This window comes from Nothoprocta perdicaria, unplaced genomic scaffold (genome assembly GCF_003342845.1).
Source record: "Nothoprocta perdicaria isolate Ctin4 unplaced genomic scaffold, notPer1 scaffold_392, whole genome shotgun sequence".
NCBI classification, from domain to species: Eukaryota; Metazoa; Chordata; class Aves; order Tinamiformes; family Tinamidae; genus Nothoprocta; species Nothoprocta perdicaria.
Genome location: NW_020455635.1, coordinates 274192 through 288886, shown reverse-complemented (window position 1 = coordinate 288886; position 14695 = coordinate 274192). Strand labels below are relative to the sequence as shown.

The 14695-nt window shown below is 49.5% G+C and overlaps 1 long non-coding RNA gene across 3 annotated transcripts in view; it reads right to left on the bottom strand.

The window, feature by feature from the left end:
* Positions 1-1078: 1078 nt before the first annotated feature.
* The window catches only part of LOC112952156, a 39550-nt gene continuing 25933 nt past the window's right edge, over positions 1079-14695 (bottom strand). For 2 of the 3 annotated variants that reach the window (XR_003250334.1, XR_003250336.1), the window contains exons 2-4: positions 13812-13930; positions 13513-13659; positions 1079-1245 (exon numbers count right to left, since the gene is read on the bottom strand). This is a non-coding gene — a long non-coding RNA (uncharacterized LOC112952156). The remainder of the gene's footprint in view (positions 1246-13512; positions 13660-13811; positions 13931-14695) is intronic. The other variant, XR_003250335.1, reaches the window with a different exon arrangement.

Genomic DNA, 14695 nt, shown 5'->3' with positions numbered 1-14695 from the left:
TTTAAAGAGGACAATGGCAGTGTTGAGCACAGGTCACCCAGGAACATCCCGGGACAGGGATAAAGCGGGACCCAGCTCATCCACGTGCCAGAAGCTTGGTGGGCACCAGGCATGACAACCACGTACCAATGTGTCTGGAGCTGCTCCTGCTCCTCCAGCTCTCTGCTAATGCTTCCTCCCTCCTTTTATCCAGAGCGCTCCTCCACACTCTCTGCAGGTCACACGCTTCCTTTCTTCCCTAGGTAGCACCTATGGGACTTCCTTTGCCAGTTGGTTGTTGATTTTCCAGGTTTCCCTGTCCTAATTACCGCAGGACTGCTGAGGGATTTGTACAGAGAGAAGCTCTGACACTCAGCTGAGTGTAGACTTCTTTTGCTCTGTCTCTTAAAACAAATAGATTTTCATTGAAATCAACATATCTTTCTGAATTGAATAGGTTTTCATGGGGACAATAAATTTCTTCAAAACAATGCATTTTTATTACAACATATTTTTGTTCAAACCAATACTTTTTGACAACCAGATATTAATGACCAGGCCAAAGCCATAAATTTGCCTCAAACTATGTGCTTTCTCATGGAAGGAAATAATTTTTTTCCTCATACAAACACATTTTTATTTGAATCAATTCTTTTTTTTTTCCCCCTCCCACCCCCCAAAATCAGTTACATCTGTGGAAGGGAAGMAGGGGAACTGTGTGCCCAGGACTGCCCCTTCATTTTGAGAGGAATCAAGTACCTGCRAGGACTGTTTCACTACCACCCTTCCAAACCGAGAAGCAGCATGGTCCACTTGAGGCTTAAGAGTCAAACCAAATCAACTCCGCTCCTCCCTCTGCCAACATCCCTAAACTGTCACCCAGCCTCTGGTAGGTCCTACAAAAACGTAGCTTATGTCTCACTCCTCGTTTGCTGCTTTTATCTGTCACTCTGAGGAATCGCTTGCAGAGCTCAGTTAAGTAAACTTCTCTCGCATGTGTCTCTGCACTCTGGTTTACTGCAGTGCAGGCCAAATGCAGAGTATGACCAAAACACCCCTCGCACCCCCCAGCCAGCCCCTTACCCTTGGTGGTGCTGCAGGGCAGGAACAGCAGCTCTTGGCATGYCCATGCAGTGCAGGGATGCGTATGTAGAGGATTGCTCACTCGTCTTAGACGTCGTCCTGGGTRCTGCTCATCCTGCCCTTTGTGGAGATCTTGCAATGGGGGATACTGCAGATGTAGATTTTTCAGAGAAGCCCCGTATCCTGTGTCAGGCAGAAAATARGGTTACATGGTGGTGGCCACAATCAACTTGAACCTCTAGGAAAAAGGATGACCAGGCAGAAGGCGCCCAGGCAGGGCCACCCCACATGGGCCATAGCTCAGGAGTCCCCGTAAAGCTGTTCACTGCCTGCAGTCCCTTTTGCCCTGCTGCAGCACAAGGCCACCCTCACAGAGACAACTCATCTCACCTGGGCAAGTCCTGCCAATGTGCTGAGCTGACGAGCTTAAAGMAGGTTCACCTGTGTATATCAGAGGCAAAGGGCACAGACAAATTTTGAGCCCCTTTTTCTTAGGGGATCATCAATGTAGCTTTTGAAGCAGCATTGCATTAGTCTCTTTTTTGGGAAATGTTTGAGATAGTGCAAACCACTCAGCTGTCCCAGCCCATAACATGCATCTGTTTAGTTCTGCATCTTTCCCTATGACCCAGCTCTCTAATATCATATCTAAAAATATCATTAATGCCTGGTCAAGGGGGCTGAGACTCAACGTGGCTCAGAGACCTGCCTTCAGAGGGAGGTGAGTCTAGCTTTGCTTAGCAGATCCCCAAAGCACAGCTTTGGGGGAGAAACACAAAACATGCAGCTAATTTCAAGCAGGGAGACATAGCTCCAGCAGTACGAGTGGGAGAGGGACAGGAGCACAGGGCAGCAGGGACTGGCAGCGAGGATTAGCTATATCTGCCACTCACTCTACGCTGAAGCAAGAGCAGATCCCTTACCCTCCCCACACCTCCAGTTCCCCACAGGGGATCAGATACAGTCCCCCACTTTAAGAGCTGCCCACACTCACAGCTCTGAGCCCTAACCAAGAAAAACTGCTTTTGGTAGCTGCATTCAATCTGCGCAAGCTGCATTTCCAAGCCTGGGCCTGGGTCAGAGCCCAGGGATCCTGGAGCACTTGGAACATCAAGGGCTGACAAGGGTTCATTTCCCGTGGCCCCCGTTGGCCACTCTTTGTTGAGCCTTCCCAGCCCATGTAAACATGCTAATTGCTTGGGCTCAGCACAGGGCTGGATGCCGCGCTGTTTGTTTTCCATTGAATAGGATTAGGGATTCTGACACCAATGATTAATCGCCATGCTGCAGACGGCTGACGAGCCCGGGGAAGGCGTCCTCTCCAAGCGGAGCGCACGCACAATCTCTGCCAAGCAGCTGCCGCTGACTTCTATCTAACCCTCTGCATCTTGCCCTTTATCTTCCTTCTGCCCAAATGCTCCGTATTCGCTGAGCCAGCCCTGGGAGCGAGTGGGAACCAGGCATCTCCAGAGGGGATGACCAGCGCTGCACTCGACCACTGCAATGCTCTGTCCCAGGAGAGCTCAAGCTGAGATCCCACCCCTGGAGCCACAAAAACCTGCCCCAGTTTCCGAGATCAGCTCAGCTCCCATGCCTTGCATGCCAAGACCACCCCAACAYGCTTCAACAGCTCAGGCAGTTCTTCTCAGTCTCAAATTTGGTAACTTGGGGGTTTTGCACAGTTTTTCCAGTTCCCAAGCCTCTGTCATCAAGGTGCTATAGGATCTCTGTCAAGGTGGCTCATGGCAGCCACCTCTGCTAATCAAGCTACCACAAACCCAGCCTAGGCCCCACAAGTGTCTGAGCCCACAGACTGAGCTCAAAGAAGGCGAGGACCAAGGCAGTCATGTTCAGAGGGCTTGACATAAAGCCCTCAACTTTCTGCTGCCACCAGCATGTAGGATCCCACAGGAGGAACTCAAGCATGGGTCATCAGCAATATCCAACCCTGGACAGAGGACAGGAGGTGCCACTGCTCTGTGTACATGAGACAGACCTCAGGATGCTGAGGGGAAGGAAGAGGAGAAAAAGAAGGAACTGCAAACTTAGACTTCATCCTTGACACAGGAGACTTGGCAAGGTCTGAACATGGGTAAGCTTAGGACAGGATTGAGTCCTCCAAGGACCAACATCTGAGGTTATCCTGAGAGATCAGAGATGCTCATAGGGCCAGACAGACCAGAACTCCCAGAGGACCAGTGCCCGTTTAGGCCCCAGCCTTCCTCTCCAAGCACCTTACAAGAATTTCAAAGACCTGATTTGCAGGGCTCCCAGACAGGCAGAAAATCTCTGAAACGGAAGAACTAGCTCTCCAAAAATCAAACTGGGGTCATGTCCCTAAGCAGTGGGTGTGAAGCACTTGTCAGGCCTTGCTTGCTCCGAGGGACACTGAACCCTGCAATGTGGGGGTGTGAAACCTCCTTACAGCAGAGCTAGAACATCCCACGTGTCAGTGTTTGCTCTGGCATCAGGGCTACATCCACCTCACCACACAAGGCCACCTGGTCCAAGAGGGACTGTATTCAGGCACGGCTGCAATTGGTGCATAGGAGCCTTCCATCCGCACGATACTCATAGAGCTCTAAAAGGAGCCCAGGTTTATCAGGGTTGTATTGAGGTGTCATATCTCATACGTGGAGCTACCAGGGTGCTCTCAGGGCACTCTTTGGGTGCTGTTTCACTCCTGAACACCAACCCAGCCTGCGCCAGCAGCTGAAGCAGTTCCCCTCTGCGTGCCAGACTGCTCCTCTTCGTGCAGTCCTTCACACTCCTCCCTTCTCCACACAGCACCTGGGCACAGAGGCATCTCTTTGCCCACACAAGCACTGCCACCTGTCCAAGTCACACTGGACGTTCCCTTGCCCACCTCTGCTCAGTGCCACTGCAGACCCTCCTGCAGCCAGGTGGGATTAAAAGRGCCTGCTGCATGAGACCACAGCCCCGCACCAAAACTAGCCAGGAGGCATGTCCAACCTCCCCAAGGGGCCAAAGAACCACCAGGGACCCAGAGCTGACCTGAGCAGGCCAGGGAAGGCAAAAGGAGCCCTGAGCCTTTACTATCTCCACCCTCCGCTCACTGCTGCAGCATCAATTCCATGCTCTCGTTTTCCTCCAAGGCAGGAGGAGGGCTGGTGARGAAGAGCAGGGGAGAGGAGGAAGGTCTGGGAAACCAGCCTCGCAGCAGACAAAGCATGCCCTCGAAAAGTTGCAACCTTTGAAATTAACTCTTCTCCTGACCTTGCAGAAGGAGTGCTGGAGGCAAATCCACCCATCTCTGCTGGTGCCTCGTGCAACATACTGTCAGTCAGACAAGCGACGTTCTTAATGGGTTTGTGGGAAAGGCCTGGCCTGCCTTTCCATCTGTACCTTCTGCTGGCTCCCTTCTCAGAGCACTGCCTCCCCATACGACATTCCCTTGAATTATTTAGACTGGTAAATCTTCCTGCATCTCACATCTTTAGTCCATCTGTTAGCCGGGGCTTTGCCTTTATAGGAACTGTCCTTTATGCATGCCGGCATCTGTCAACAGTACACTTGCCTCTTTTATTCATGATCTTCCGTGGGAGATGGTACAAGCTGCAGAAATGCYTCATTTCTGGTATGCATTTCATTTTAATGGAAGATTACATGACTGGGGCCCTTTTTATTACTTCTTGCCCTGCACATTCATCCATCACGAGCCCCATTTGCTGAGGCTGCACTGGGACGGCAGCCATCAGCCTGCTCGCGTCGGATTCCTCCCCTGCTACTTTCTCCCCCCCTTTGGGATGGGGAAGAAACTCATTGCTTGCAAGGAGGGGAAGGTTAGCAAAGAGGAAGCAATCACTGCTGGGCTGCAGAGCTCGGCCGCGTACAGAGCRGTGGCTGACCAAGCAGGCTGCAGGAAACCAGCCCATGAATTGAACTGGGGCCAGTTAAACTCACCCTGGCAGGCAGCCCTGCACCAGCCTCACCTGCACTTCGCCCCTTTCCCGCTCCTGCTTGTGCCCTGCACCAGGGCACCAGGGGTATCCAGAGCCCAGTTACCCAAACACCCTGGACAAGAGTAAGTAGCTTTTGGGAAAGAGCCTCCAGCCTCAAACAACTCCCTTACACCTCGCACTCCCTCCCCCTTGAGAGCCAATTCCTTACACAACCTGTTCCCACCCCGCGCACATTCCCTGCACACACACACACACACAGCCCTGGGAGCAGCATAAATAAGATCAATGTGAAACCAGTAGTGGTAATTAAACTGCCTGTGGTATTTGCAGTCTCTGTCTCTCGTAAGGAAGGTTGCGCGCAATTAGTAAAAACATTTTGGGACTGGGAGCAGTGCCAGTTTGCTCTGTCCTTTCTTTCAACTCCCAGAGAAACTCAAAGACCCCCTGCTTATCCCCTAGACTACAAAAATTAAATCTTTGTAAAAACACCCCACTTTTGCCCCGCTATTTCCTGAATTCGGGGATTCACCATGCCAGGAGGCAGCATGCAGCAGCTAGAAGGGGGTAGAAACAGAGGCAAAATGTTTAGGGAAGATGCAGAGACCTTTCCTGGCTACACAGTCCGAAGATCTCATGCCACCAGCCTCCATTTCGATGCAGAGAACAGTGTCTGCCCCAGCAAATACAGCTTTCCTCAAGGGCAACTGCTTTCCTCTCTTGTTCACAGGAGCAGGTGGCACCATYTCCTCCAAAGACAGGCTCTGAAGGCAGGTTATTCCAACCCTTGTGCTTGATCAGAATTTAAACCACACTTACAGATTAACTTGGTTAGGAATCTAGTCTAAGATAAAGTAAAATAAGCCAGTCATCAGTCAAGACTCTGAACCAGTCTTTGCCGGGCTTCAAAGCAAGGAAAAGGAAAGCAAGGAAAGCAAGGAAAACTTTAGCTGTAAGAGCCACTTGCAGCTGGGATGGCAGTTTCAGAAAGGGAAGGAAAACAAGTAGCTTTTGGATGACAAAGAAACCTTTGCAAAAGTCAGTATTTCTGATGGATTTGTAGCATTAGTATATGTAAACAAATAGACCAAACTGACAAAAAATAACATGCTAACTATCACAGCTATAATTCAGGGAAGAGAACCAGACATGAATGGAAAAGGAAAACTGATTGGCAATGCCATCCAAAYTGAACTGGAGTTTGGGGGAACGAGGCCTGGCCACCATGCCCATGTGCCACACACTGAGCTTGGATGCTGGTGCAGAAACCTGGTGAGCAAGAGGTACTCACCCGGCGGCGAGGAGGAGGAGGCAACGCCATGCATGTTGCATAGGGGAAGAAGAAACAGCAAGTGCCTTGCACTTACGTGAGCAAGCACCTATGGGAGAGACTAGAGGAGAAGCAGAGAAAACTGCTCTGATGTATTTCATGTCTTAGTTAAACGGCTACAGTAATTTTACTTTGCATATTAAAAATAACCTTAACTCTGTCTCCATACTCCTACCCAGCACTCCTTTATAGTACATATTCTCCATAGCATAACTAGTCCACCGTGATGGCATAACTCAGCAATTTCCTTTCAGGAATCAATGAGAACAAATGAAATTTTAATACATTCTCCAGACAACCCAACTCCCTTCTCTCCCCCATGGTAAATAAATAATGTGCTAGTCAAATGATGGATGGTGTGCTCGGAGATCGGTGGCCGAGTGCTATTAGARGCTGGGAGGTCGGAGAAGTGGAGATGTGGTCTAACTCAGGATGAGGTGCTCACATAAGGTGGCGGCCGTGGCTTGTGCAGGCACATAAAAAGAAGTTGAGAATGAGACGAGGTTTCTGGTTTGGGCATGAAGGGGGTTTGGAGCAGATTGGGCTGCCTCATTATGAATCGCTGAGCGGGGGATTATTTAGCTCCTCTATCACAGGCATGGCTAGATCCAAAGCCCGGTGCAGTCAGCTTCAAAACCTGCTGTCTACAGCTGTCTAGAGCAGGTTTTGGATCAGGAAGTTTTGCTGGATGAGGCAGGTAGACATGAGGTATTGGCCTGTCTGGCAGGAAATGGATGGAGGAGGTAGAGAACGATTTGTGGGATCTTAAAGCCTCCATAGGAAATAGACACGATTAGGGATGATCGAAAGCAGAGGCACTGCACATTCACAGCTAGCTGGGAAGGTATATGAACATAACTTAACAAGCAAGCCTAGGGCTGCGACTTAGCCATGACCACCTGCAACTGCCAAGCACTTGGCAGATAGGACAGAGAGGTTGGTTGCTGGAGGTCCAGCCAAACCTGGACCWCATCTCCACTGCACAAACCAGGACAAACAATTGTGTCCATTAGTTTGTATTAATCCTCACCTTCACACCTTGAGGGTCAGGCCTAGGAGCACATGGTGTTGTGCTGGCCCTCTCCTTGCTCTGAGACACTAACCTTCTGCACTCCAGTAGAATTTCTTCCCTGGTCCCTGGATCTGCCACACATGGTCCCAACTGCATTTGCATCTCCCATGCCACACAGCTCTGGATTGCTCCTGTCAAACTTCAGGATGCAGAAATAAGTGTCTTCTTTGCCTTGTCCCACAGCTCTGCTTATCTGCTGAGCCAACCATGTAGCTCCTTATCTCTGGGGAGAGCCTCTGTGTAAATATTGCTGTAAATTCTTTGGCTTCCCTTCCAAGTAGCGCTGCTCTTTAATGCCTTCCTTGTAAGACCTGCTTGCCCTACCCCAAGCCATTAGCTGTAACAGGACGTTAATAAGGAGGGGGTTCGGTATCTCGCAGGGAGGTTGACCTCTTTCACTAGAAGCACGGCACCCATTACAGAGCAATGATAAATCACAAGCCTTCCACTCCTTTCCCCAGCAGGCACTTCTTTGCATGCATAAACACACCCGAGAGGCGCGCACAAACACTCACGCTCCTTGCATTAACTCTGGCAACASCCAATGTCCTGCCAAGTCAACCTGCTCATGGGACTGGCGCTGTAGGGCCTCTCTAGACAGTCAACCACCAGCTCCCTCTTTGCCTCGTTGCATCCTCACTGCCCAGGACTGGAGACACCCTCCAGACCCCGGCGCTATCACCTCCCTCACATGGGCCTTAGCTACATCTCCATTCATGGCTCCCTGTCCAGCAGGTCAAGGTATCAATGCTTAAAACCACAAGGTTGCCAGAGATACTGCGAGATGTTCATAACTGAGGCTGAGCACCCACTGTCAGTGCCACAGACCCAACCTACAACACCTCAGGCTCCSTGGTCATGCTGAGTGCTCCAAGCCCTGTGGGATGGAGCATAGACTCGTCTGAAAGCTTTCCTAACACAGCGTGGTTTCTCCAGACTAGCTGCTTTCCACGATATAGAGGAGCTATCATGTTTAATGCTGAATAAGAACATTAGAAATCAAGCTAAAAGACAGAGGAAGAGACACCGCAACCCAAGACCAGAATCAGTGGGACCTTTAGATGCCAGCAGCCTTGGACTATGGTCATCCTTGTCTACAAGCAAGCATCCTGCTCAACCATGCACAGACTCACAACTACTGACTAGAAAAGTCTCCAAGAAGTTTACTGACTTCCAAAAAGACTTCCAAAAAGACAAGTGTCTTATTTTTTCCCCCTGTGACAACCAGCTCTTGAAAACCTTCTTCTGCTCCAAACGTTTTTGTTGCTGTTACATAAAGTACACTTCAAGACCTTGTTGCTTTGAGCCCCCAGATTCAGATTTCACTAGCTGACAATCATGTCACTTCAAGTGTTGCTATTTTTTGAGGAAAAAAAAGCAACAAAAGTGAAAATTTTGGCTGGAAAATTGACATGTTCTGAGAAAAATTCTGTTCTGWCAGAAAAGAGGAAAAAAAGAGTATTTTTGACAGAGAATTACTTTCGACAGCAAGCTATTGACCGGGTCTAACAAGCAGGTTGGGACCCGTTACAGGAGGAGCACAGGTTTCCTTATCCATCCTGCAGGCCGCCTTTCAGAACGCTGTGGAGCCAGGTCTGCCTCTGTGCATGTGAAGAGCCCACCTGCTTTCCGGGCAGAGCACCGAGAGCCACGCACGTCCTCCCGCCGGGGTCACGCTCTCGTGCCGCGGTTCCAGCACGGGGACGGCTCGGTGTCCATGCCCGCTGCCACGCTCGGAAACGGCTGCTTCCTCCCCCAGGCATCCCAAGCTCATCCTTTAATTGCATTAAGGGAAGGTTTCTGCTGAGCCCAGCCCAATGCTGGACACAAGGCAGTGCAGGACCATCGCTGGGGAAGACCCAGGGACATGTCCTGGCTCCGTCTCTGTCCGCCTGCCATGGTGGCCAGCTCCAACATGATGCCGTGCCTCTGTTTCCCTGGCTTGACACCATATTYCCTACTCTCCCAAGGAGCAGTGATACATCTCCCAGCTATTTTTGCTTATTTTGACCACATAAAAAGCAGAACTCAAACCATAACCAGCTGATTCAGGGCAACAAGTCTCACTAGAGCGAATTTTGGTAGTTGAAGGTCCAGACACAGATTGCTGGGAAGGGAGGGTGAAACTCCTTCCCTTTCTGCACTGCCACCACGGATTTAAACACAGCTTTTCCCCTCTGCTGCTGCTCTGTGTCAGACCGTGGCTGCTGCATTTAGAACTTGGTCACTTTTCTGTATACACCTCTTTCCTGTCAGTTCAAGGGCTCTTGCTCCCTTGGGCTGTCATTAATCGGTTGTGATCAGAGGTCTGTTATAACCCTTTCACAGCAGCCTCTTGACTTCACTCTCACCCTCTGGGATGCACTTGGGGACAGAGCAAGAAGCATGTTGAAATATGACTTTTTTTTTCCCCTCTCTCCCCTCTTACTGTAAAGCCCTCACTGTCATCAGAGCAAGGAGCCGTTTACACTCACAACACTGAGCCAGGAAATCAGGGCACATTTATTCCAGACTCCGCAACTGATAAGTGACCTTGGGCAAACTGTTAAATTTCTCTGTGCCTTAGTTTTCTGGGACACAACTAAAAAAGAAAAGAAAATAAGAGAAAAAAAATAAAGGAGACAGATACAAAGAGAAAGGGATTGTAATTCTAATAGGAGTATTGTCTCCAAATGAGACCTTGAGATGGAAAGGTGGCTGTGATGCTACCAGTGGTGGCAAAAGTTCTCTCCTGTCCTCTCAAGCTACAGGAAGGGAATATACAGGTTAAACATGCAGGTTAAACCCARAATCCAGGCTGATCAAAGCTCACCAGCCTTTGACCAAGCTGGTAGGTCTGCATTACAAAGGCTCTTCACAAATAAGGAGCTGAAAAATGTGGAWTTTTTTTTTCTTTTTTGGAATTGAGCTCCATCTAATGCACTTCTAAAAGGAGAACAATTTTAAAACAGAATTATCACAAGGAAAAGACCTTAGAGTAGTTAAAGACAGAACCACTACTTTATTTCTGTGTAGATTTTCACCACAGCTGAGAACCCGAGCCATCATCGTCCAGGATCCAAGAAGTTTTCTGCGGGAAGCTTTCTAGAAGAACACGGAAGAGGACAACCAAGTTTGCCCCACGCACAGACAAAACCAACTGTTATTTTCACAGTTGTAACCTACTTCTCCTGAAATGCAAATCCAGCTTCTTAGCTGGGCACTGTGGACAACAGCAGCTCCCAACTCAGCACAGAGAGGCAGCCCAGCACGGAGGGGACAACCACCACCCACCAGTCAGGAGTCCTGTGCCCCATCCTGCAGCTGTCCCACATGAGACCCTGGTTGCTGCCTGGCCACTTCATTCAYTACCCCATGCAGAGCAACTCCACAGAGGCAGACCACGTTCTCCCTCCCCAGGAAGGCACACAATGAGACATTCAGCTAGATGCTACTGCTTATAAAGGGGTACGCCCTTATAAAGGGGTAGATCATTTGGCAGATTATTCCCAGAAAAGATAAGGGAAACRATAAGGACATTGGCTCTTTTAACTGACCTTGGCAAATTGATGGGAGGTGGATTCCACTCAACCCCATAAAATTAAGACCTACAGATCAATCTTTCTTCATCTATTTTCCAGTGATTGCATGGCAGGCAAAAGTATGCACAGTGATGATGAGGTGTATCCAGTCTTCTGCTAGCAGGAGACAGGTTTCCACTGAATACCAGGGCTTTAAGAAGCCCATAAAGGCAAGCTTCCAGTCTAGTGTGAAAGAGATCCTTTTACATCTTGTTACACAGATGGGTAAATCACTCCGTGCTAAATCAGTTCTTCTCTCTAATGAACTAGATAAGGTTGGTTATGAGGACCCAGCAGAGACACCTAGATAGGAAAGGATGGAGAAAAGAAGGGAGCACTGAGACATTTGGTGAGGCCATGCATTACACCAGGCTGCTGACCCCCCATATCCTTCATGATGCCTGAGGGTTTCTCCCAGCCCTGGAAGATGGCCAAGGCCTGCCAGGCTGCAGTCAGGTCACAGCATAAAGCTGCAGGAAGAGAGTCCTCTTCTGAGGTGCTGTGATAAGGGATGGTTAATGCAGCTGGTCACCATGTGGCACCCACCAACATGTTCTGCTACCCAGCCAGATTCTTAGAAGGTGAAAACAGGAAGGTGTTAGCCCAAATCCATGGAGAATTTGGTCCTCATTGGAAGCTTTTCTGCTCTTSAAGGTTTAAAATTGCACCCCTGAGAAGGCAACAATGCACTGTGAGACGAGTCAAATAGCAGTAGGTACTACTAGGCCCTCAATGCTCACAATGGCATTGACAGGATACATGGAAAACTAGGTTCTGAGACACATTTAAAAGTGCTCTAAATCTATTTTATCTGGATGCTGGAGCATGGAAGCTGATTTAATACAGCATGGAAATATCATAGACTTGGGCTAAGCACAAATGTGAGGAGTTCAAAAGTAAATTTGTATCAGGGATCCCAAAACACAGTGTCAAAGCCTCAGAAGAAGATCAAGGGGAATAAAAGTTAATCCTGTAARTAAATTCATTTATGGGGCACTGGTGGCTGGGAAGTTTGGAGGAAGGGGGAGAGAGAGACTCAAACCCCAGATCATTATGTCATTAGGTCTTCCTACTAGCACAGCTGCCTCACAGAGACATACTCCCAGCTGCTTGAGTTGGAGGCTACAGGTTATAGAGGTGAAAACTTTCTGGTTATGGCTCTCCTCGGTTCTCCCTCCTGAGCAGGACWCCTTTGCACAAACAGCAAAGGCTGTGGCATACTTTTTCCAGGAGGCACCCAAGAATTCATCCATCCATACACATGTTAGAACTGGTCAAAGTCAGCATCAGCTGTACTTCCCCAGAAGAAAATAAGGTGGTTTGGCAAAAATGAGGATTTTTATAACATGAACTTTCTGGGAAGCATATGACTTGGATTCCTTGGGAAATCTTTGCTAGAGTTAACTCCTCTTGAGCAGACTGTGTCAGTGGACAGGGGCCACTAGGAAGTGAAAGAGCAGACCTGCAAGGATCACGTCCCCTGGCATCAAGAATTTGGGCTTTCTAACAAGGTGCTGTGCTGGTCACACTCACTCCATTCATGTTTCTGGTGTGGAGACAGGATCCTAGAAAGAAGTGAATTTGTTCCTCTTAGAGAGCAGAAACCAGGAAATCTGGGCAGATGGCAAACCTTTGTACACAAACAGCTAAATGTTTCCTCTACACCCAGCTGTGCCAGGACAAATCACTTCATCATCTTCAATCTGAAACAGCCCTGTATGGTCACAAAAACTCCTTCATGGTCCAGCCTCCACATCCTGAAAAACAGCCCCAGATCTCTCAAAGCAGATTCCTGATTCTGGAGGAGAGTTTCAACCTCAAAGCAGCATGTTTGGGATCAGCTCTCTCACAGTACCACTATCTGCAGTTGCTTGGCCACCTGTAAGTTAGGTGACACTCTATGTCAGAGCTCAGTTTTAAGGAGCCAGGTTTGAACACTTTGGTCCCTGGAGTCTAGCCTAAGCTGTCACTGAAGTGAGGGGGTAGGAGAAATGTACTGTCAGAAAATGTAATCTCTGAAAAGTGCAGAAATCCAACTGTGGGAGGATTTACAGGGGTTCAAAACTAAGGGACGCCAGGAAAGACAGCTAAATAAACACATAGATCATGCGTCTTGAAAGCTGATGTCAAGATCATAAAAAATCAACTTGATTATAGGAGCAGACAGGTGGTGATTGGTGCAACCCCTACATATTGTGTCCTGGAGCCTTCGGCTGGCCCTGTCCACCGGAAAGAGCACCCAGCAGATGTTTTCCTGATTATAAAAGCTGTATAAATTATAATCAACAGCCTCCCACTTCAAACAATCTCAGAGCTGTGTCAAGGGGTGGGGAGAGCAAATCCTTCCCATTCATTAACACAACCATCCCCATCCCTCCCAGTGACATAGACAGTAGGCTATCRCCATGGTTTGTTAGGGTCTGGGTGCTCTCAGCAACAAGTACAGTACCTTAGGGGACTGGTTTGATGCCACCCARTACTGCTTTTGAAGCCCGCTCCAGCCTCACCAGGACCATCCATCACAACAGTGCAGAAGAGATGTGCTGGTCACAGGAAGAAGAAACCCACCCAGGGCTGTCTGGGCTCTGTCAAGGGCAATCGCAGACTCTCTTCTTCCCTCTTTCCCTCTTCACAAGTTGACTGAGGCTTGCCAAGAGTCTGTGAGAAGGGAGCAACTGTTGCAGCTCACGTTGTTCAGAGTTTGGAGAGCAGCACCTAAGAATGGAAAACATAGCACTTTAACCCCATTAAGGATAATCAGATAAGAGAGTCCACAAAGGAAAATGTTGAACTATAAAACTGTCCTAAAAACTTCTCAGTTTGGCACAAACACTCCTCTGTGCTTTSCTAGCAAAGGAAATACGCACCTCAAGTGCCTGGTTGCAGTGTCAACAAACACACTTGCTCCTGGCAGGCTGAAGTTGCTGCAGCTCCAGCAGTCCCCGGGATCTGACGTTTCTCAGCAGTTCTCAGTGCCTCTTCTTTCCTAGGCCAACAACATACATCTCAGGATGGAGGTACAGAAAATGTTCTCACACCACCAGTTTACAGGCACCTTGTGTGAACTGAAAGACATGGTCCCCGCTGAACAGAGCTATGGGGGAACATCTCCAACCAGAAGTCCTGACAGGGAGAGACTGCTGCGTAGAGGCGGCTCATCTGGCTTTAGGACAGTGTGTGAGATGGCTGTCTTTGGGTGACACCACTTGGCTCTCAAGCTCCAAAGCGCTAATGGGCCCCAAATGGTAAGTGTAGACTGGACAGATGGGCTTCGCACWGGGGCTCGCTGGCAGCCCAGCACTCTGTGTCCCAGTGGGCAGGAAGCTGCAWGGATGCAGACAGCACATCCTGGCCTTCCTGAAGAGGACGGGACAGGTGTCACAGACTTGCTCTGGGAAAGGCAGCTCGATGCTTCCCAGCACAGTGTTCATCCAGGGGCCAGCCCAGGTGGCCCTGTGCTAGCCCGGGGCAGCCGGGTGCACATGTAGCCCACGCCAGCAGTCTCTGACCCCCCTCTAGTGGCTATAAAACATAGCAAAGTTCACGAACCTGCTACCAAAATGCTCATCTCGCAGCTCTTGGCAGAGCAGGAAGGGTTGGGAGAGGGACATGGTGGGGCAGCAGCCTCACAGCAGGCTGCAGCAGCCCGACACGCCGAGCAGGCCGTGGTGCAGGTGCTGCGTCCAGCTCCGCTCTCTGCAGCGCAGGGAGGAGCAAGGAGGTGCTCAGGGCCACCTTCCTACCTGCTTCC